The sequence below is a fragment of the Puma concolor genome, chromosome A1 (genome assembly GCF_028749965.1).
Source record: "Puma concolor isolate L17-30 chromosome A1, mPumCon1.1.hap2, whole genome shotgun sequence".
NCBI lineage: Eukaryota > Metazoa > Chordata > Mammalia > Carnivora > Felidae > Puma > Puma concolor.
Window position 1 is genome coordinate 140183056 of NC_141667.1, and position 21953 is coordinate 140205008.

The window sequence follows — 21953 nt, forward strand, 5'->3', positions numbered from 1 at the left end:
TGGCCCTCCCCCGTTCATGCTCTGTCTCAAAAATAAAATAAAAGATAAAAAAAAATTAAAATTTATTTTGACAGAGGGAGAGAGGCAGAGAGAGAGAGGGAGAGAGAGAATCCCAAGCAGGCTCAATGCTGTAAGCACAGAGCCAGATGCCAGGCTCAAAGCCACGAACTGTGAGATTATGACCTGAGGTGAAATCAAGTGTTGGCAGCTTAACCAATTGAGCCATCCAGACCCCTGTATACATCTTATATAGGTATGCATATATATATATCCATATATATGTGTGTACGTGTGTGTGTGGTGTGTGTGTGTGTATATATATATATATATATATATATGTCCTTATATAGGTGTGCATATATATATACATATATACATCCTTATATAGGTGTGTATATCTATCTCCTTATATAGGTGCATATATATATACACACACGCACACACACACACGCACACACACACACACATATATATATATATCCTTTTGTAAGTGTGTGTATATATGAATGTCCATATATGTCTTTGTAAGAATATGGATTTATCTGTGGAGTAGAGCTATACATAAAATGCTGAGGTGAAGGGGCAGTACCTTGTACTGTAAGAAAGTGTGACTGAGTATATAGTGACTGTGGAGATGTTTTCATCCTAATGGGAAGACATGTTTGCAAATATTCTTAAATCTGCAGCTCTATCCCATGGTAAGGGGTAACCAGAGTTTGGATAAAAATGACATTTTTAAGTAAATTTACAGCATTCTGGAGTCTCAGCATTTTCCCATGATCCTAAAATATTTCTTAAAGTCACCACCCATGATATAGCCTGGGGACAAACTTTTATAATTTTATGCTTTCTTTGCTTTGTCTGTGCGCACATTAATTTTGCCTGATCCACCTGAGGCAACCATCTGCCTGAGGAAGATTAAGATTTGGTTACAAAAACAAAGCCAGTGGAAACAACATATTCTTCATCTCCTGACATGCACAGAATTTTATAGTGGAAAGAATAACCGTATCAACTAGCTTGGGATGGTATTTTATAGATTTTTTTGGTTTCCCCTTTAACATATCAAAAACCAGGAGGATCCAGCTCAGAGTTCCTCTGTGGTGTAGACAAGATTCCTACCTCCCAGGACCATACAATAGGATACAAAGAAGAAGACGAGGAGACGCTGCTCTCTCTCCTCTACCCTCCCTCCTCCTCTCTTCTCCCCTCTTTAGAGAAATGGTGAAAGAAAGAAAATTTGAGAAGAGAGCAAGCAAACGCTTTGATGAGGAGAGGGTGTGGTGTGTGAGATAAGAACGTAACAGTGAGTGAAGAGAGCAGCACACACACAAATTAGACTGGGTAGGGCAGCATGGTTTGATGCAGGGGCTTAGCTGTCTTGGAGTTAATTTTCTCAAGCTGTCCTCACTTTCCAACTTCAAAGCCCACAACTGCCGAGCAGAGGTCTCTGGCTGCTCCAACCCGTAAAGATTCCTACCTCCTCCAATTCCTCTTGCCGCCATAATCAACTTCACATAGCATGGGGCTTGATGACTTGCCATTCGCTTTATCTACGGTAGACTTGAATCTCTACTTAGCTTGTCAATTTATTGATGCATGCAGACGGGTTTGACTCCATACTCTGCCACTTGTTGGCCAATAAACATTAAACCTGGTTCCTTACCTCAAAATAGGGACAATACTTATCCCATAGAGTTGTTTTGAGAATCAGGTGAATTAATTCATGTAATGGCCTTTACCCAGGAATGGATACTTTTCCCTGATCAAAAATATTCGATGACTTCTCATCAACCCATGGAAAAGACGTCCAAACACATAAACACGCATCATCTAGCCCCGGTCTACCACTCCAGCAGCATCTGCCTGCTAACCCTCACAAAATTAAACTCCAAGCATATTAAATTTCCCATAGGTCTGTGAATGTGACATGCTTAGGTCATGCTTCCTTTCCTTTACGGTTCTACTCACTCTGTCTAGAAAATCCTTTAACAAAATCCTCTGTGAAATTTCAGTCTCTCCAAGAGGAATAGATCCTTTTCAAAAAAAAAAAAATAACGTTTATTTTTGAGAGAGAGAGAGAGAGAGAGAGATTGGTGGAGGGGCAGAGAAAGAGGGAGAACCAGCATGGGGCTCAAACTCACAAACCGTGAGATCATTACCTGACTGACGCTTAACCGGCTGAGCCACCTTTTGTTTGATTAATGTTTATTTATTTTGACAGAGAGAGAGAGAGAGAGAGAGAGAGAGAGCGCGAGTGAGCACAAGAGGATGAGGGCAGACAGGGAGAGAGTGCATCCCCAACAGGCTCCATGCTCAGAAAGGAGCCCGACTGGGGGGGTCAGTCTCACCACTGTGGGATCACTACCTGGACGGAAATCAAGAGTCGGATGCTTAACTGACTAAGCACCACAGGCTCCCCTAGATCCTCCTTTTTGAGAGCATTCCTGTAGCATAAATGCTTCTTAGAACTTGATCACATTATTGTTATTTACATGCCTTGCTCTGGTAGGTTGTAATGTTTTGAAGGCAGCAACAATGTCTTACTCATCTCTGTATCTTGAGCACCCACAATGAGGCACAGAGTAGGTTTTCAGTAAATGTTGAGTGAGAAATGGCCATTCTCCAGAGCTACAGTAACCCCCCAGCTACAGTAACCCCCGAGCATAGTAAGTTGCCAGGTTTTGATTGATAAGCAGAGAATCCTTTGTCTTTTTTTTTTTTTAAAGCTTATTTATACATTTTTTTTGAGAGTGAGTAAGCAGGGGAGGAGCAGAGAGGGAGAGAAGAATCCCAAGCAGGCTTCATGCTGTCAGCACAGAGCCTCACGTGGGGCTTGAACCCAGCAACGGTGAGATCATGACCTGAGCCAAGATTGAGACTTAGATGCTTAACTGAATGAGCCACCAGATGCCCCTGGACAATCCTTTTTATTAAACTCGCAACTGAGCTGTTGTGTAACCAAGAGAGACATTATTAGACACTTTTTTTATTGGACACTTTAATGCCTCAGATTTCAATTTCTTAATATTTATTCTCTATTGGAACTTCCATTTTTTTCTTTAAGTGTATTTATTTTTGAGAGTGCATGAGAAACAGCAAGTGGAGGAAGGCAGAGAGAGAGAGGGAGAGAGAACCCCAAGCAGATTCTGCACTGTCAGCACAGAGCCCGATGTGGGGCTTGAACTCACGATCCATGAGATCATGACCTGAGCTGAAACCAAGAGTTAGGCACTTAAGTGACTGAGTCTATCAGTATTTCAAATATTTCACAGATGTGTACTTCACTTCTCCAAAGATCAAATGGTACTATTTGAATAAATTCTTATAGGAAACTCTAAATTAATCAAATACATTATTCATTTGGATTTTTCATTTAGCATCAATGTTAATAATTTTTCAGTGCTATAGTTTTCTGTATCCTCTATAAGGATACGCTGACTCTTGGTTAGCATTGGACTATGAACAGCAAAGCACATGGGCAGCTGTAACCAATCTTCATGCTTTTCTTGAGCAACTTCACATCAGATCTTCCATTTCATCAAAGGGAGAGCAGCTCGCAGGTGGAATTTTAAGTAACGGCTGTTCTCAGAAATGTTGTGCCCATTTAATAGCATGTTCCTGCCACAAGGGCAGTGAAACCCAGCTATAAATGAGCCTGCTGAAAACAGGTTGGAGGAGGACCCAGTTGACCTTAGGGATTTTTGTAGGCCAACAGTGAGGTTCAAAGCAGCAGTTCAGCTTTAAGGTCAAGCTTTCATCTTTTCTATGGTAGAACAAATGGGCAGGCCCAACCCTGGAGGGGTTTAGAACCGTGCAGACTTTCAGACAAAGATGCTAACCCAGAGGAACATGGCTTAGGGTTGACTTACATAAACCACCTTAGTGCCTATCAGAGATGGAGTGATGGAGCAGAGTTTCCCAAACTTACTTACTTATTTACTTTATTTATTTATTGAGAGAGACAGAGAGACACAGAGAGAGAGAGAGAGAGAGAGAGAGAGAGAGAGAGAGGGAGACCACGCTGGGGAGAGGCAGGGGGAGAAGAAGAGAGAGAAGGAATCCCAAGCAGGCTCCATACTGCCAGTAAGAAACCTCATCTAGGGCTCAAATCCACGAACCGTGAGATCATGACCTGAGCTGAAACCAAGAGTCGGACGCTGAAGTGCCTGGGCCACCCAGGTGCCCCGGGAAGCTTCCCAAACTTTCATGTGCAGGCAAAGACTGTGGGGATCTTGTTAAAACACAGATTCTGATTCAGTTGTGGGTGAGGCCGGAGATTCTGTTTTTCTACTAAGTTCCCCAAAATGCAGACCATACCAGTGTTCTTTGGAGGAGCAAGATGCTAAAACCCATGCTGCAGACCGGGGAAGCCTGCTCTACCCAATATCCCCTCATTCAAAAGGCAAAGTGAGTATCAGAAAGTGAGAAGAACTACTGAGAATCTTCAAAAAGACTCCTGCCAGTTCTACACTTGTTGACAGTTCTGGGTTTTTTTTTTTGGGGGGGGGGGTTGGCCAGTAAGGTCCATCATATATGAAGCTTAAAAAAATATAGATTCTCCTAGACCAGGAATCAGAATACATAGGGGAGAAGATCCATACTTATATAACTTCACAGACAACTCTGATCATCAAGCAGGTGGCTCCAGTAAGCTCCCCCTTAGCATGGACACCTGGAAATGATGCCTTGGTCCCTTCGCTGGGAAAGAAGGGGGGTGGGGTGGCGGTGAGCAGGTGATGGGAGCTTGGTGTTGTAGTGTTTATTTTTAAATTTTACTTTCTGCACACTACCGTTCAATGCGTGAAAATGATTGTTGCAACCCTTTGATTTTTTGGGGTTTAGACGGAGGATTGCCTGTTCTCGTTTCCTTTAGCTCCCTGTGTGTGTGTGCATGCCTGTGCATACACCTGCTCTAACCTCACCTGTGTCCTATTTTGAGTCCTAGCAAAATGACTCTGGAGGCTTCTCTTTACAGCTTTGGAGACGATTCTGAAAACTTAGAACTTACTACCACATCGCAACTCTTTCCAGAGGAGACAAAAGATCCAGAGAGATGTCCAAGGCAAAAGCATGGTGTGCCTTGTCTGTTTCTTACCTGCTTGCTGTTCCCATTTAGGCCAGAGGCTGATTTCCTGGGTCATAATTGAGCCCTAATTGAATAAAAGGAAAAAAAAAGCACATTACTCCATGGAGCGGGTCATGTGAATTGAGGCTAAGTTGGGATCCAGGAGGCATTTTCTCAGGACTTCTTATGAAGCTATTACTCAATTTTTCACTTTAAAAGACATCCCCTAGACAGACGCAGCAGAGACAGGAGAAGACGAAGAAAAATGACAGGGCAGTTCTCGAAGAAAACAAAACCCAATTCCAAATGCTGCCCATCAGCTCAAGCCATTCATCTTCCCTGTACTTTCTTGTCATCTTATTTTATTTCAATCGAAAATCCACCAGGCAGGGATATACCTTTTGAGTGATCCGGCTAGCACTGGACAACCAATTGCTGTGCAGTGATTCTAAGCTCTTCGATGAAGAAAAAAGGAAGATCCAAACAACAGGCAAATTAGGAGAAATGTCACCAGGTGCTTATTGAAGTAAGCAGAAATTGTAGATGGGGTAAGAGAAAGAGAGAGAGAGAGGCTGAATTACTAGAAGATGGAAATATTTACATTTTTGTCCCAAGATGCCATGGGTTTCAAGTATTAGATTATAGTGCTTCAGTTGGAATTCAGGTGAAAACCCAAATCGAAAGAACGTGTAAAACCCATATTTATCAATCCAGTAAATGGAAGGGAACCTCTACTCCGTTCTCTCCTTTTTATTTTATTTATTTAAAAAAAAAAATTTTTTTTTTCAATGTTTATTTATTTTTGGGACAGAGAGAGACAGAGCATGAACGGGGGAGGGGCAGAGAGAGAGGGAGACACAGAATCGGAAACAGGCTCCAGGCTCCGAGCCATCAGCCCAGAGCCCGACGCGGGGCTCGAACTCACGGACCGCGAGATCGTGACCTGGCTGAAGTCGGACGCTTAACCGACTGCGCCACCCAGGCGCCCCCGTTCTCTCCTTTTTAAAATGAGAACTCTGAGGGTAGCCTCAAGGACTTAGCCAGAGATAGGTAGCACTTAGCATGGTGCCTGGCTCAGAATAGGTGCCCAGTCATTGTTAGCTCTGATCAAAGTCGGAAGGACTGCTTCAGTGCACAAAAATAATTAGCAAAGATTAATTTACATTGTAAACTATCTTAGCATTATGAAGTAGAACCATGCAAAAAAAAATTGGAAACTTGTAGACAATTATTCTCCATTCATATTGTGAGCACAAGTGATTTCACGTAGTTCCTTCACAAACTGCATTGTGTCCACCTCCTATAATGCCCTATCAGTTAAATAAGTTAGTAAACTAAGACTAAATATAGTGTGAAATAAAAACAAAGAAAGAGAGTGCCTGGGTGGCTCAGTCAGTTAAGCGTTGGGACTCTTGGTTTTGGCTCAGGTCATGATCTCACGGTTCATGAGTTCAAGTTCTGTGTCCTGCTCTGCACTGACATCGGGGAGCCTGCTTGGGATTCTTTGTCTCCCTCTCTTTCTGACCCTCCCCTGCTAGCTCGCTCTCTCTCAAAATAAACAAATGAACATTAAAAACACGAAAGCAAAGAAGGAGGTATGCATAAGAGGACATGGGACCACTGCGAAGGGGCATCTTATTCAAGTATTGTCGAGAAGAGAGAAAACTCAAGCCGAGCAAAGTCCTAACAGGAAGAAAACGCACACGCTGAAGAATTAGCATGTGGAAAACACAGAAGCATGAAATGCACGACACATTCCAGGAAGCAAAGTAATGGAGCATGGCGAAGGAAAGGCTGCAGGTGGGTAACCCTGGAGAAGAAGGGAGCGGTGGGACTCCTGAACCCAACCAAGGTTCAGGCTTGGTTCTTTAAATCACAGAAAGGACACGTTCTGGTTTATATTTCAGTAAGATCACCTGGCGACAGTATGCGGGGTGGGTAGGTGGTAGCAGGCTCCCGTATGAGAACTTAATTATACACAGTCGTTGCAAACTGCCATCCATTTGTATTGTGGCTCAATAGAATGCAATCAGAATGAATGTTTCCAAGTTGATTCTTTAGCAGTAGAGTCAAAGACATCCAGATAATCTGTGTGAATTCAGCTGTAGACAAATCCATAGTGTCTGGGTGAGAGACTGCAGACCTTCTTACCCCATACCCTCCTTTCTCTGAGATGTAGGTGGTGAGGTCATTCATTAACAGTGGGGCGGGTGGTATTTGGATTCTAATTTCAAGGTTTAAAGGTCTGATTAGGTCACTGAATTCATCACACCAGGAGCGTGTTCTATCATCTGGAGGAATTCAGTGCCCATGATCATCAGGGTTATTCTTGGGTCCTCTGAGGACAGCCTGAACCCTAAGAGCTTTAGGAGGACCCTAGGGGTTCCTCAACCCTGATGTGTCCTGTACAACAGTGACCATGTCAAGTGCCTGCTTTGGCAGTAAGTTGAGTCATATGAAATCGCTGAAATTGATTTTGCAGACTGTTCACTTCAAAACTGGCAGTTTTATATGGTTCAACCTAATAATGTTTTATAGACATTGAGGGCCTCAAATATTTTGAAAATGATTTTGGAGGCAAATTCACACCGGAAATAGCTGTAGACCATCTGCTCGGCTGGAGGGGTTAGGGGTTTCTGTTAGTGCCCCCTATTCTGAAACTGTTGGAGGTGTGTCTACTGACAAAGATTCTCTCCTGGACCAGACTATCATCAGATTCCCCTGAGCTCTTTTCAACTAAGCCTCAACTTTTGGACTTCTGTGTTCACCTCCGGATTGTCCAATTTTAGCAAGACTCCTGCTAAGCCGAGTTAGGCAGAATCTCATGCCCTCGATCTCTGATCTCCTTGGTCATTTGATGAGGTTCCTCATTCCCCGACATAAGCCCTGCTAATGTGTGATCATCTGGCCTACCTACAGCAAGAATCCTGTTTGGTCAGAAGCTCTTCTTACTTCTGATGTTTTCTTTTTTTTTTTAAATTTTTTTTTCAACGTTTATTTATTTTTGGGACAGAGAGAGACAGAGCATGAACGGGGGAGGGGCAGAGAGAGAGGGAGACACAGAATCGGAAACAGGCTCCAGGCTCCGAGCCATCAGCCCAGAGCCCGACGCGGGGCTCGAACTCACGGACCGCGAGATCGTGACCTGGCTGAAGTCGGACGCCTAACCGACTGCGCCACCCAGGCGCCCCACTTCTGATGTTTTCTTAATAATTTCCCATCCACTGAGCCCCATCCTGTTCCTCGACTATAAATTCTCTCTTTTCCTTGCTGTATTTGGAGTTGAGCCCAAACTCTCTGCCCTACTGCAAGACCACGTTGTAGTGATCCCTACATCTATCCCGATAGTCTCTTTAAATAGTCTGCCTTGCCGTTCTTCAACAAGGGTCAGGAATAATTCTTCCTTAACACTGCTAACCATGGAGAAAGGCAACCTAGCCCAGCTGGAGGCTGCTGCCAATCCCACAGCCCCCAGTGACAATCCCATGCTCCTGGTCAATGGCTTTCTGCTGTTGACTCTCGCCCTCCTCAATGCGGGATGCAAAACCAGCCATGGTTGATGCGGCTCCGGCCTGCCCTCAGCTGGACCCTCTTGGGCCTGTCTGTGTGCAAGGCCTAATTTTTGTCAAAGTCAGGACCAAATCCATTCTGCCTCTGAACTCTGTTCCACAGTTGATGACAAGCATCTCAGGTCATCTATTGTTTTCCAAAGTCTCAACCTCTCGTGTGTCTGCCCTTCCCTCCACGTATCCATATCCCTTCCCTCTCCCCTCTCCCAGATCCTTCCAGACAGCTCTGGGGGGCTCCCTCTTAGATGAGTAACCTTGCAAGTGGATGGGCAAGTCGGTCTGAATAGGAGTGTGTAATTTTGAGCAAACTTACTGTGGCTATAGATCCAAGCTCTGTTTCCCGACCCAGCTTCATTAGAAATTATTCTGATACTTGAGGTCTATTTCTTTTTTTCATTTTTCTTTTTTCTTTCTTCAAGATTTTATGTTTAAGTAATCTCTACACCCAACATGGGGCTCACACTCACAACCCTGAGATCAAGAGTCTCATACTTTACCAAGTGAGCCAGCCAGGCGCCCCTGAGGTGTATTTCTGAGTCTGGTTCCCCCAGTAGGAGAAGAGTTAAAACTGTCACCTCCATGATTCCAACACAAGGGGCCAGCCCATTGGACGTGGCCTCATCTCCTGCCATGTTCTATCCTAAAACCCCCTTAGACTTTCTTTCTTGTTCTATTTAAAGTCTGTGGTATATCATCCTATTAATTCTCAGTTAAGGAAAGATTAAATGTAGGAATTCTATTTCTCCCTCATTTGAGAAAGAGAAATATAGGCAGACAGACAATCAGAGACACAAATGGTAGCTGAAAAGTCACTTTTTCTTCCAGCGTCTTGTATTTTTAGATAATATTCTCCATCTTCACACCATCTACTTAATGATGGGTGGTTTCGCAATTTCCTGAGGTATTGCCTTTCACTTAAACTCCGGGCCCTGCAGCCAAGCCTTACTTTCTTCTTTCCCACTGGTCTCTCCACTTCCAAAGCAGTCTGTGGCTAAGTCAGGGATCACCTTCCAGAATGATGAGAAAAGTAGGAGGGAACTTAAATTGGTTTTGGGCCCAAGGGTCTCAATGTCTAGAGTTCCTAAAACTCTCTGTGGTTGAAAATTGTGCTCCTTGCAAATCATTGCCAAGGCGTATAAACTTTTCAAATGAAAAGTTCTAGAAAGCCTATGGATTCCAGGGTTCTGTAGAGGTCACGGGGAATGGATCTGGCCAAAGACTTTCCTTTAATGCTATCACAAAACCAAGATACCTTAAACGGATCCTTTTTGTTACTAGCAAAGTATTAGACAAAGGATTTGCCAGTGGAGTAACAAATACTCTGTCGCTAGCTCGAGCTTTGTCAGCTCTGTAAAAAACTGGGGCCTGTGCTATGTGCAATGCCTCATGGAGAGCTGCCATGGCAGCGAAATGACAGTGGGTCATTTCATAGTCTATTTCCCTTCTTTGTCTTGCTTCCAATCTACTGTTGGTCCTGATACAGAATTTACGTCACTAAAAATCTGATCTCTTGCAGACAAGGCTAGCTGTTTATAAAAATTCAGGTTCTTCTTTTCTTCCCAACTAGAACTCCTTTACCAGACTCTTTTGAAGGTGGACATGGCCATGAGCTTGAGCGCCAGGCAAATCAGAGGACACTCCATGTCGCTTCCGTGTGTCTTCTAGTCTTTCCCCCTTTATGCTGGCTGGCTGGCTGGCTGGGCTGGGTACCACTGATGGCGAGGCTGTAGGGGTACTCAGGGCCACAGAAGGGGGTCCCTGAGCCACTGTGTGGAACTCCTACAACCAGGAGCCCCTGCTTGGATTTTTCCAGGAGTAAAAGATAAACTTCTATTGTATTGGTCCCTGAGCATTTTTGTCCCTGTGGCCTTGTACCTCAACTCATTCAGTATGTTCACCCAATTCACTTAACTCTTTATAAAGGTTTTAAAAGATCTCTTGTATTTATTCAAGAATATTTTGTTCAGCGTGAAAACAAACAACTAGCCTATCCCGTAGGGCTTTCCAAGTCTCCGATTCTTGACAGGTCAGTGCTGCCATTCGCAGTGCTCACTCTAGACTCCAATCTGTATTACCATGCTCATTTGGAAAGCTCATATTTCACTCTCCACTTCACATTCCTTGTTTACAATGTATTTAGTTGTTCCCGGGCAACTCTTGCTGAACCTGTGTAGGTTTGTAGTAATCCAGCCTTGAAAGGGAAGACATTTGCGTAACCATGATGCATAGTATCTTTTACAGATATGGCCTGCTCAGCCCAAACCAGAGTGTATGTAAAGCCCTAATTTTTGGCAGTTGCCTAATTATCATCTTTTATTTGTATTTGACACGGTGATTTTGAGGGATCTGAGAAGGGAGGAATAGGAAAGCCGTGAAACCCGAATCAAGATCCCCTTTACTCAACTCGAAAGGGTATGGAGACTTTTTGCCACATCTTCATGGTAACATTAGACCTTTTTGCTTAGAACGTGGGCTAGGCTAGTGGATGTCTTCCTACCAACAACTAAATCTACAAAGCCCTTGAGAACTTGTATGATTTCATTTAATCTTCACAACAAACCGGGGACATGGTAGGGAGGGAATTTTGATCCTAGGATTCCATTTGAAGAAACCGAGGTGCAGAGAGAATGAGCCATGTGATTAATGAACAGTGACCCTAACACAGGAGGCCTGTGCCTGTGTTCTTTGTATTATGCACGATACAATCCAGTGATTCTCAGCCTTCAAGCACACCATTCACACTTCTGTCCTGTGGCATCGTTTTGCCTAAGAGGGGGCATCTGTGCAAACTGACTTCCAAGGTTCCCTTCACTTACATGTTTTATGACTACATTCTGCTCTCTGCTTTCATATGAAAAAGTTTCTTGGTTACCATTAGGCTAAAGGCCTCGGGCTTTGCTCTTCTTATTCTGTCTTCACGATGTTGAAAAGGCTTCCGGTTTTGTTTCCCAAAGAGTACTTTCTTCATTTCTCTTCCCTCAACATTGATTTCATGCCCTTAAATACATTACGTGTGAAGCTGTGATTTTTGCCCTGCAATCAAGCCAGGAATGAAGTTAATCTCAGCCCATTACACTACTAATGCTTATCTTCACCTCAGGATGTTTTCCAAAGTACTTACAAGTCATTAAGGCTTATAGGACCGAGTGGTTTGCTAAGTTCCCACTTTGTTTCAAAACTAGTGTGACCATATAATTTATTACCTTAACCAGGATACTTTTCGTGGAAAAGGAGGCTCTATTAATAATTATGCTAGGACAACTGGCATTAACTGGGACTGTCCCAATCAGACAGGCACATATATTACATGTCCCGTGAAAAGATATCTCTTGGCGGGAGAAGGCTCTACAATCTAACACCAGGACCCCCTCTCCCGGGCTTATTTTCTATTTTAACATCCAATTCATTTTTTCTCATATATCTTCTTGCAATGTATAAGAACACGTTTATTTATGCATTTAAAAATATCTGAATTCCTCAGCCAACTCTTCTGTTCTGTATGGCAGGATGTTATACCCACCATGGCACTCAACACATGGTAGAGATGCTCAGTTAATGCTTTTTGGTTGAAGGAATGAATAAGCCTACCACTCAGAGGCATCTGACTGATTATTCAACAAGATCCCAATAGAAGTAGGGTTTTTTGGAAAGGAAGCAAAAAGTCAGAGAATGGATGACTTTGGTCAGTTTCAGACCTAATCAATGTTGCTTTGTCATTTTGGTGTCTGGGGTAAATCCCACCATTTTCCCACCACCATTTTCCACCAGTGGCTTAGGAGTGGGTTTTGTGCTGGGAAACATTTGTGTTTAATGGCATTCCAAAATGTATCAGTAGTGAATGTAAAGGTGTAATACAGTATTTTTTCTTCCTTCGAGAGAAATGGAGCCAAAGAGTGGTTTTCTGGCTGCTCTGGAAGCCCACAGGGGGCAGGGCTTTGGGTCCAGAACAAAGGCTTCAGGGGCCATTCATCACCAGCACATGATCAGCAACAAAATTCTACCAGATCATTAAACTAGTAAGGTTTCAGAGAACTGACTCACACGAATCAAACTCAGAAGACAGCAGTAAATGGACTGGCATGCTAAACCTGAAAATTTGCAAAGAAAGTTAGGCCAAGCATACCAGAACACTCTAGTCTACTGGTCAGCATAATCTACCCTAGGGAGCAACGTGAATTAATACCCAAAGGCTGCTTAGGAATGTAGACGCCAGGTAGGTAGTTGCATGATCAAGTTTTGAGAGTCTGGAGAGCTCAGGTCCTCGAGGGATGTAAATAATGTCAAGTGCTTAGAGTCACCTTGCAGAAATACTCACGTCTTCTCTTTAGAGAACCCCCCTCCTTTACACAACTGGATAAGCACAGATGACTATAGTTTTAATATGAAGTACTGAGTTGTTTGTAATAATACATACATTTAAACTATGATAAGATTTTTAAGATTTTAAATGGGACAATAAATAAGAAAATAAGAAAAAAATTAGAAATATCAGATTCGAAGAGGAAAAAAAAAAGAGGGGACAGAAGTAACTTGAGGATTTCATGGGAAATATAGTCTGTGAAATCCTGCATCCTTGACAAAAGTGGACTTGAGCTTGAAATTTCCAGTAGCCAGGATGGAGAAAAAAATTGATCGATTCTTCCTCTTCAAGTCCCATGTATCATCTCTTCCTGCCTGACATGTTACCACAGAAGTGAGTAATTAAGTTATATCCTGGTTTTAAAGATTAGATTGGATGAGAAGACTACCCACTTTTTCTAGGGGCAGATTTACATGCCACCTCATAGGGATGGTACTTCTACATATGGTATCAAACATAGGGTATTTGTTTCCTAAGCTTATTTCCAAACTCTGTAGACAGTGTTCTACTTGGAAACAGAGCCCTGTCTACTGACTCCAATGTATCACTTGATAATAATCATAAAGACACACACAGATTTTTTTTTTGAAAAGAAAGAAACACTTTATCCCCTTGACACATATATATAATGGCCTGTTGCAATTGAGGCAGTATCTTGACTCATTTCCCTTTTTTAGTGGTGGTGAAGAAAGAAAATTCCTTCCATGATTAGACAAGACTTTAAGTTCCTTCCTATAATGTAAAGACTGAAAATTTTCATAATAAAGTCACCTTAACTCAGCCATTGAGCTGGGACTTGGGAGTATTTTTGTTTTAGGGAGCTTGTTGTCAGAGCTCTTATTTATTGTGATCTAAACTATGTTTGACAACAGAATGACCAAAAATTTACATTTGTCCAAACGTTAGGATACTGAGTTTTATGGCTATATCCATGTACATATGCACACAAGAACCCAAGGGAAGTCCAGCAGCAAAATGAAGAAAACTCTGTGGCATGAACATATTTTAAACACATAATAACAAGTCATGTAGAAGGTGGTATACTGCTAACTTCCTAGACAAGGAAATATCACAGCCTTCATGATGTTCAGGGATTGCATTCAATTAAGCATCCAATAATTCCATCCCTCATTAGAGATAATCGGCATCTAGAAACTAGATTGATAGGCATTTCTAAAATTTTGGCTACAATTATATAGAAGAAATTATACTGGAATTATAGAAAAATCATAAGGAAATTATTTAGTAGAACATTCACAACCAGCTGATGGGTAAAAATACCTTTTTCCTCTACCTTACTCCAGGATTAGTTCTGATTTATTTATCGGGATTTCATTTTTTAGTCTAAGATATCTACTTTCTGGAGGCAAAACGTGAAATGATCTTGTTTATAAGAAATATAACGAACTCATGGGCCAAAATAGATTTTTACAAGTTTAATGCCCTGACTTAGCAAATGCTGATACTATAGGTTGGAAAGAGACGGAGCTTGAAATTTAAATCTCTGAACCCTAAGCTCTGAACTAATCTATTACGTGACTATAATAAATAAAAAAAGTGTGCGTGTATGCATGCACGCACGTGTGTGTGTGCCTTTTCCCAAAACTAGGGTCTTTGGTTTTTGTCAGATTCTCACAAAGTTTTTAACTTTCAAAAGATTAAGGTTTATTATTTTACCGGCGAATTTGGAAATCTGTGTATCGCCACAGCGTTGATAGGATAAGGTAAGAGTAGGATAAATATAACTAAAACATCAGAGGCTTAGCTTACTGGTGATAGAGTCAGATATATTTTGTGTAAAAAAGAAAGCACAACACGGGCATAGAAAATAAAACTTAACAGAAAGTCCTTAGTTACAACTCCATGAGAGCTAAAACAGGAAACGAGTGAGTGAGAATGAGTTATGGAATTTCCTAGATTTAGAGTAAAGAACGGTAGGGTTTCCATAGTTTGGAAAATTTCACTTCATGACAATGTTCAGCACTACTGTTGTTTAGATTGGGATCTGCGAGCATCATTACAGCATCTGGGTAGATATTAGGAAAATCAGGACCTCAGAAATCTGTCAAAAGATTATCTGTGTCAGGGTCTTGTTTGAAGTTGTGTGGAACTCAAAACTCTGCAAATATTTATGGGCCTGTAATGTACGCACCACATACTAGGACTCACATTTTCAGAAGCATTTCCAGAAGTGAGGAGTCAAGGGGCTACAATGTCCTGCATGTGCAGCATTTGGCCTTGCTGATGAAATAAGCAAAAGGAATTTGGTGTCGTAGGACCTAGGCCTAAAATATGAATTAACTACCTCTTTGATTCAGAGACTCATATCCCCCAATCTTGTCTTAGAAATTAGTGGGGTTAATTAGATAAGAACCAAGTGTGGTTTGGGCCATAAGTACTGGTGTACTAATTCCACAATGAGATGAGGCAGAGTTGAGTTGAGTTCCTCGTCCTCATGGTTGCCATGTTCCTGCTCATAGATACAAGGGGCTCTGAAGATATACATGGGTCATAGATCACAGCAAAAAAGCACATCAGATTATTTTATGGCTGGTTATATGGGCCAAGCCCTCCATACAGTGATCTGTGGGGCATTCTGACACCATATTAATTCAAATCGGTTTTCATAACTGAGACTTCTTTTTGTAGCTCATAGGAGTCCTGTGAGTTATACCTTGCTTCCCCTGAGGGGATTCCCTTTTTATGGAGTGAAAAGTAGACTTTCTAGGAAAAAAAAAAAAAAAAAAACAAGCCATGAAAATATGACTTAAAGAAAAGAAGAAAGTGGGGAAAGCCATCACTTGTACACATCTGTATGCATATGTATTACCTGTGTGTTAACTGTATGGGTATGCAATATACAAACATATAATTTTTTCAACCTTTATTTATTTTTGGGACCGAGAGAGACAGAGCATGAACGGGGGATGGGCAGAGAAAGAGGGTGACACAGAATCGGAAACAGGCTCCAGGCTCTGAGCCATCAGCCCAGAGCCTGACGCGGGGCTCAAACTCACGGACCGCGAGATCATGACCTGGCTGAAGTCGGACGCTTAACCGACTGCGCCACCCAGGCGCCCCCCAAACATATAATTTTTTAAATGATTGTTTTTTCAGTAACAGTGAAGTCAAATTTTAGTTCTAATTTTTCTGAAGTCTTTTCCATCGTATAGCTTCTTAATTTTTTTAAAGATTTTACATTTTAAGTAATCTCTGCACCCAATTTGGGGCTCTAACTCACAACCCTGAGATCAAGAGTCATATGCTCTTAAAATTTTTAACTTCTTGTTTACTTTAGAGAGAGAGAGAGCACGAGCGGAGGAGAGAGGGCAGAGGGAGAAAGACAGAGAATCCCAAGCAGGCTCCACGCTCAGCACGGAGCCTGACACGGGGCTCGATCCCACAACCCAGGGATCATGACCTGAGCAAAAACCAAGAGTAAGACGCTTAACCGACTAAGCCACCTAGGCCCCTCATGTAGTTTTAATTACAGCATTTCTGAAGGATTTCTTTGTTCATTACGTACCATAAAGGTAACATTGAAAATGTTATTTAGCAAAATGTATGCTTTACCAAACTTATTATAATATCTGATAAAGCGTATACCACAGCTGCACGTATATAGAGCAATGAACAAAAAAAGCTTTATTTTCAAACTTTTAAACAAACATCACTTTCTTTCGCTTCTGGCTGGAGTCACACCTGCCCCAGATGAGGATCGTCCTGTTTTTCACCTGTCAGAGCCACATAGTATACCACAAATAGCAACACAAAGAAAAAGGTGCTCTCGTTAAGGAAGCTGGCTTTGTGTTATGTTATCTAATTTACAGGAGTTACAAAATTTTGCGTGATTGTTTTAAGGATCTGTAGCGGAAAGGAAAAAGACATACTGAACGTACGTCCCTTAGATACTGGTAGATTTATGGAATAAAATTGGTGAGGATGCAGTGAAATAATCGTCACTGGTGCTGGAGGGTCTATTAAAGCTCGGATAACTAAACTTAGTTTCCTGTAGGGGCACATCAAAACACATATGGCTTCCTACAAAAACATGTAACGCAATAATATAATTTCATGCCTCAAAGGATAATGCAAGGCCTGAGTTTAAGGTTACTTTCCATAGGAGACAGGATTAAGCCTTTCTGCTTTAAAAAGGAGAACACACAAGAAAGTCTATCATCCTTCTCAGCACAGAGACTAACTGAAGACCAAATTCAAGGTCCCTTTGAGGACAAAATACAGAATATGTTTAGATCTACCTTAAACAGGACCCTCTTCCCACCTGGCTAATGATCTCGAATCTTTATGCTTTTATGGTAACCAGCTTATAAATAGTCACTCACCTTTGGTCTTACATTTACAAAAGTGGTTAATGACTAGCCCAGTGCTTTGCGTTGTTAAAATATCGAAGGCTTCCAAAGTTGTTCGTTAAAGACTGCGGTGACTTGGGTGTATGGTTTCACATACAATTTTAACCCTGGTGGAGTCAAAATATCTGGGGCTTACAATTTTTGTTTTTACACTATCTATCTTACAGGAAACCCACAGAGTAAATCCTCAGATGGTGCTGGCATTTGTGGTACAAAATCCGTCATGATAAAGCTGGTTGACCAACTGAAGTTCAGAAGTAAATGGACAGCAGTGACAAAGGAGTTATACTAGTTTCTTATTGCTGCTGTAACAAATTACTGTAAATTTGGCCGCTGAAAGCAACACAAATTTATGATTTTACAATCTGGGAAGCTGAGGTTCGAAACGGGTTTTACTTGGCTAAAATCAAGGTGTAGGTAGGGTTGCCATTGCTTCTGAAAGCTCTAAGGGAGGAACTATTCTCTTGCTTTTTCCATCTTCTAGAGGCTTCCTGATGTCTTGTCTCATGCCCCCCTCCTCCATCCTCAAAACTAGAAGCACAACATCTTCACATCTCTGACTCATACTGCCCTACTTCTGTCATTTTTAAGGACCCATGTGATTACATTGAGCACCCCTGGAAAATCCAGGGTGATCTTTCTATCTCAAGACCCTTAACTGAATCACATCTACAAAATCCCTTTTGCCAGATTAGGTTATGTGCACTAGTTCCAGAGGTTAGGACATGCACATTTTTGGGGGTAGGAGGTCATTATTCGACTATCACAGGAGTGTTGACAATATTCAATTATTTTTAAAATGAAAATAAATTTATCTTTAAGTGTACAAATAACAGAAACATTTACTTATATAAAAGACTATAGATAAAGTTCCTGGGAACACTTTTTTGGTCTTTTCTTTCTCTTTCTCCTTTCTGATTTGAATTAATATGGGTCATCACTCTCGATGTTCAGAGGTCCTTCGTTTTTGTTTTCAGAGGAAGACACACTCTTATTCTGAATGGCTGAGTCGCTACCATTATTTCTAAATGTAGTTCTTTCTGCTGTTCTGGGATCTGGCTCTATCCATTCCCCTCTCATCTTGGAACCCTCTTTCTCTGCCATTTTCCTTTCTGAATGAACACATGGTAAGGCTTCCTTTTGAAAAGAGCAAACAAACAAAACAAACAACAAATATTGCTTTCATTAACTCTGCCACTCCCCTGAAAGATAATGGCTCTTTACTTCACCTTAGTGTTTAAACATTTTGGAAGACCATTACACAGCAGCTAAGCCCAATGTTTCCTTCCCATCTCATTATGCTGCTTGCAATGTGGCTTCTGTTCTCACTATTCAAAGCAAACTTCCCCCTCAAAAGTCATTAATAAATCCCTATAAGCCAAATACAATAGGCATTTTTCGGGGACGTCTGTGTGTCTCAGTTGGGTAAACATCCGACTCTTGATTTCAGCTCAGGTCACGATCGCATGGTTCATAGGTTCAAACCTTGCATCGGGCTCTGCACTGATGGTACAGAGCCTGCTTGAGATTCTCTCTCTTTTTCTCTTTGATCCTCCTTCCCTCTCTCTCTCTCTCTCTTGCGCTTAAAAATAAAGAAATAAACATTAAAACAAAGCAAAACAATGGGCATTTTCAGTTTTCATCCTTCTTACCTTCTGTATACATCATGCTACGGTGTTGGCTACCCCTTGTGGCTTAGAACTCCTCCCTATTTTGTATGTTTTCCCTCAAAACCCTTTGCCTAATTTTTAATGATTCCCTATCTATTCTTCCCCCCTTGGCATCTTCATTTACTCCCATTTTCACCTTTTTAACAGATGATCTCAAAAATTCCTTGGTAAGCAAGTGCTCCGTATCCTTTTAGAGGAAGCAAGTTGCCTTAGAAAAAAATGTGGAGCCAGATGGATCCTACTTTTCTGCCACTGAGCAATGTTCTCACTATAAAATGTGGCTAAGATTGCATGTCGGTGGTATGTTTTCATAATTAAGTGAGATAATATGTAAAGTGTTCAGCATACCGCAGGCACTGGATTGGAGCTCAAGTTATCAGTTCTTTTTTCTCTCCTTCCTTGTACAAAGAGGCAGACCTTAAATTCAGTAAGCTTAAAATGTCCAGTCTCATATTGCCCATACCCTATCTCTATCTAGTATTTCCTACTCTCTGTTAGACATCTAAGGTAGGTGCCCCAATAGCACATCAAGTCCAATCATCCCTAAGTGAATTTATTAACCTTCCCTAAATGTTTGTCTCTACCTGAAGCTATGTTTCTAGTGACCATGGAAGCCTTCTTCTGGTGTGTGAGTTGCCTTGGCCCCATTGTGCAATTTGGTCCTGATTCTATACCCACAACGTATCATGTACCCATTTATAATTTTACTTCTAGGAATCACCAAGCTAGTTTAGAGCTTTATAGCCCTTTTCAAGGCTACTGCAATACACTCCTATCTACTTTAATTCCAAGCCCTGTTGCCAAATGCATCTTCCTGAAACACTGTTTGAAACTCTCCCTCCCTCATGTAAAAATATCCTTTCCTAAATAAACTTCAGGATTCCTTTTTGGTTGGCATTCAAGGCTCTTGACAAGCATGGTGCAACATTGCTTGCAGAGTAAATATTCTCCAATGTCTCCCTCAGGGGTTATCCATCCTATTTGTGTGTGTGTGTGTGTGTGTGTGTGTGTGTGTGTGTGCACGCACATGCGCGCCCTTCATTTTTAAGCAGTGGTCTCACTTTTTCAAAGCTAAATCATAATATAGGGAGCCCTCCACCAATATGAACTAGGTAGGAATCCTACTCCAGTCTCATCCAATTTTACCCTCATGCTCTTGGTGGCTCCTGGTGTGATGAACCCTTTGAATCCTGGCATAGCCCTTTTCTCCCCAGAAATGTCTCAAACTTTTCATCCCCTGGGCCATTATTCCAATTATCGCTTTCGCCTTCAAAGAGCTGGTGAAATCATATCAGTCCTATGATACCCATCTCAGCTGTAGAATCACCTCCAATTATCGTAGTCGAGTGGGATCTTCACCTCTGTCTGTGTCTAGCAGCCGGTTAATATCCAGCCGAAGGGCCCTTGAGATTCTGTTTTATACCATCGTCATTTAGGTTTACATCTTACTTTCTGTCCTGTACAGTAATTTCCCGGAGGACCAGAAGTTTTCAATTTTAAAACTCATTTGACTATTCCTTTCACATAAAAGGGTTTGATAGAGAGGATGCTCAATGAAACATCAGTGTGGTAAGTTTGTACGTACTGCTTGCAGCTTTGAAATTCCTGGAAACTCTAAAGAAAATTGTGATAATCATACTTCTAAGAGTTTAGTTTCATAGTTATTATAACTGAAAATATACATGTATGTATAAGTATATGTATATGCCTATGTATACACATAAGTATGTATGCAGATATAAAAATATCCGAATATCAGAAAATAAATAAACATTTCAGAATGATTCATTTATAATAAGTTCATAATTAGACTTATCTTTTTTTTAATGTTTATTTTTGAGAGAGAGAGAGAGAAAGACTGAGTGTAAGTGGGGGAGGGGCAGAGAGGGGTGGGGAGACACAGAATGTGAAGCAAGCTCCAGGCCCTGAGCTGTCAGCGCAAAGCCTGATGCGGGGCTCAAACTCGTGAACTGCGAGATCATGACCTGAGCCAAAGTCAGCCGCCCAACCTCCTGAGCCACCCAGGCGCCCCTAGACTAATCATTCTTTAATGTTTTGTTTATTTTTGAGAGAGAGAGTGCAAGAAGGGGAGGGGCGGGGAGGTTGGACAGAGGATCTGAAGTGGGCTTTGCCCTGACAACAGAGAGCCGGATGCGGGGCTCGAACTCTTGAACCGTGAGATCATGACCTGAGCCAAAGTCCGACGCTCAACAAACTGAGCCATTCAGGTGTCCCTTAGACTTATCTTTGATAGAAAATTTTAACCTAGGAAAACAAGGAATAAAACCAAAAGCAATACCTTGCTTTCATAGGTTAATCAATGGTGCCATTTTTTGTTCAAGTAGCCAGGTGGATCATGCGTCCAAGGGCCTGTGGTCGGTGCTTTGGTTTTGGTGAGTCAGCACAGGTGCATTCCATAATCAGAGGGGTACAGTTACAGCCCTCATGGTGGAGAGTTTTGATATTTCACAAGAACTCCCAGACATTGTATGGTATTCTGATTCTCTGTGGTCACAAAGCCTTCTTCAGAGAAAAAAACTTAAAGGCTTAGTAACGGCTGTTTGAAAAATCGCTTTCAGTAATATGTTTAATTACATTTCTACCTTAAGAATTAAGTTTTGCTCTTCTTTTAAGATGTAATCCATGTCAGGCTGCTTTTTAATTCACAACCCATAGTTATTTCAGCATCGTGCAATACAAATAACTTGGCTTGCCACCAAAAAATATCGTTTTCAGGAACCCGAGGTGCTCATCTTCGATTTTCTCATTTTCCCTCCCAATACATAAATGAAAATGAGTTCAAAGTGGCTGCCTGAATTCCCAAAGTCTCTCAGAAAAAAATGAAATCTTCTTTTCCCAGACCACAGTGTAGTGAAATAAATTAGTATAATGATTTATGTTTACTGTTTTAGTCAA

At 41.6% G+C, this 21953-nt stretch overlaps 1 long non-coding RNA gene across 1 annotated transcript in view; it reads right to left on the reverse strand.

Annotated features, from left to right (window-relative positions):
* Positions 1–4733: 4733 nt before the first annotated feature.
* LOC147584520 (uncharacterized) overlaps positions 4734–21953 on the reverse strand; it is a 92872-nt gene continuing 75652 nt past the window's right edge. Inside the window, exon 4 of the long non-coding RNA XR_015250633.1 lies at positions 4734–5153. This is a non-coding gene — a long non-coding RNA (uncharacterized LOC147584520). The remainder of the gene's footprint in view (positions 5154–21953) is intronic.